This window comes from Hyaena hyaena, unplaced genomic scaffold (genome assembly GCF_003009895.1).
Source record: "Hyaena hyaena isolate Hyena2069 unplaced genomic scaffold, ASM300989v1 scaffold_124, whole genome shotgun sequence".
Taxonomy (NCBI): domain Eukaryota; kingdom Metazoa; phylum Chordata; class Mammalia; order Carnivora; family Hyaenidae; genus Hyaena; species Hyaena hyaena.
In genome coordinates, this window is record NW_024080755.1 from 412,538 (window position 1) to 415,323 (window position 2,786).

Sequence of the window (2,786 nt, forward strand, 5' to 3'; positions counted from 1 at the left end):
CATGGATCTTACTATCCTGTCCTTTTTTCCCCCTCTGCATTATTAGAATGTTGTGTGGATGAAAAATTGTGCCTGGACTATGTAGGCAAAGGGATTCTGAAAGTTTAGAGTGACAGCATTGTTTTCTGTGTGTATTGTTCCCTAGGAGAACACTAAAAAAAAAAAAAAAAAAAAAAAAAAAAGACTCCCTTTTTCTCTGAGTGCCCTGTATTATGGTAACTTAGTATTTAGAGCCAGCAGATGTTGGAGCAAGGAGTGTTAGGAAATTCTTCTGCTCCTTGAATGAACTACCATTAATGCTGAAGAATGACTTCCAATCCAGTGAGCCATTTACTTCCTCCACCCTCATTGCCATTGATTCACTCAGACCTAGTCATCATGTCACCCCAAATGCCCACCTCTGAAATTGTTAATATGAGCATACCCCTCTCTGATGACAACTGTGTCCCTTCAGGCTCACTAACTGACATTCTCAGATCTCCTAGTGACTTTGATCCATTTCCATTACCCATCTACTTTCTCAAAATCTACCAACCAAATCATTTTCTTTCATACTCAGCTTAAACTGCCTGATAATTTAGTTTAGTAATAATGCCTATAATGCCTAAACCCCAGCTCTTTTTTTTTCTGTATGCTATTAAGCAAAACTTCTACCTAAATGCACCAAGGTTTCCTTTCTCTAGGCCAGCACTCGAACAGCTTTGTCCTACTGAGACACCGTATCACAGGAAGGCTGATATACCTAGAAATCAGCCATCAACAGTCTTGAAATTCTACCTATTATTTTGTGTTTAATGTCTATTTTATACCTCCTACCCTGAAGTCTCCCTGTACTTTGTACAGAAAACAGAGGTCATCAGAGAGTAAATCTCTCCTCTTTATTTGTTTGTTTGTTTGTTTTCTAGAGAGAGAGAGAATGAGTGGGAGAAAGGGGCAAAGGGAGAGACAGAATCCTAAGTAGGTTCCATGCTTAGCACTAAGCCTGATGCAGGGCTCAACCTCATGACCTTGGGATCATGACCTGAGTCAAAATTAAGAGTCAGATGCTCCACGGAGCCACCCAGGCACCCCTCCCTTCTTTTTGATCCAAATCTATCAACTACCTACATCTGCATCCATTTCATCCTGTTCTGCTCTAGTAAGGAAAAGCTGCCCCTTCTCCCATCCAAGGTCAATGCCTGCCCCATGCATCGACTTTCACCCTCTCTCCTGCTTTCTTGGGAACATTATGCTATTGATTACATTCTCCTCCTTTTGCATATGCAGCCTCTCATTGCATCAGATTTTTAAAAGTCTAGGTCTCTCCCAATGGGGGAAAAATTGTGTTCAACCCTAAATTGCCCTCTACTCCCATCTGACCTCAGATCCCTGACATTCCCAGCAACCGCCAGTCACTAAGTTGAATAGGAAATCTTACCCATTTATTCATTCCTTCATTCAGCGGAATTCAACACTTGTCAACTACCCCCTACTCTCTTGCTTCTTAAAATAAAAAAATTTTTTTTTGCTTTTTATTTTCCATTGTAGAAACTTTCAGATATTCACAGCAGCAGAGAAGTTGGTTAAATAGAACCCCCGAGGTTTTTGCCAAATAGTTTAACAACTTGCAAATTTTGCCAATTTATGAGTGTGTACACAAGCACACACTCCCTGTTTTTGTTGTGTTTGTTTTTGCTGGAATAATTTAAATCAAATTCCAGGCATAATCCTATTTCTTCCATTTATACTTCAAGCTGTTTAACATGGCTACACTCTCCATTTAATAAATCTTTAACAATAATCATTTTTAAATGCACTTCAGATTAACTGAAAAAAATTAACAGGAATTCCTTAATATCATCTTATACTGAGACTGTTTTTAAGTTTCCAAAATTGCCAGAAAAATGTCTTTGGGCAGTAGGTTTGTTTAAACTGGAAACCAAGCAAAATCCAAACACTGTCTCTATTGACTTATCCCAAATCTCTTCGCCTACAACTGTTCCTCCTTCCCCTTCTTGCACACTAGGTATTAAATACACCAGTTCCCTTGTCCTGTACTTTTTCTCACATTTAACTGATGGAACCCTCTTGGTATCATTTCCCACATGTCTTTCCTGTAAATTGGTTCTTAGGCTGAGAGAGTGACAAGATTCAGAGTCTGCCATGCTGGGCAGTGGGGACTGAGCACCTACCTGCTGACCTATAGGATGGGCAGTTTCTGCACCTGACTTGCCGCTCTCTCTTGCTCGCTCTGCTTTCTCTCTTTTTCTTTTTATTTCAAGGATAAGGTATATGGTATCACTTTATAAATTCAAAAGGGCGATACCAATTAGAGTCATGGGTAGAATAGAATAGCAGAAGGCAGATTGCTTAAACAACCCTCTTAACCTGGTTGCTAAAACATCAGGCTAAGAGGAGAAAGTGCCTGGAAGAAGGTCTGCAAGAGTTGGTGCTCTGGGAAGAGTGGAGGAAAGGGCAAATGGCTGTGTGAAGATGCAGTGCTGGAAGCGGCATTGACCTCTGTACTCTGGCTGGGGCTGGAGGATGTAGATTCTCAAGGGTCCTGCAGAAGCGAAGGAAAATTCACACACCTGGTAGAGTTGTGTGACCACGTCCCCAGGCTCCTCAGATCAGAGTGAACAATAGGAATTACCTTGCTCAATAGAGCCCTCAGGTTTTGTTGACTCTGCAACTCTCCAGAACAAGCCCAGGGCGTCAGGAACAGGGATGTATGCCAAGTTATTGTTTCCCAGCGTTTTAAAACCTCAGCCCAAGTTAGATAAACATAAAAATCTCATGTCCCTCCT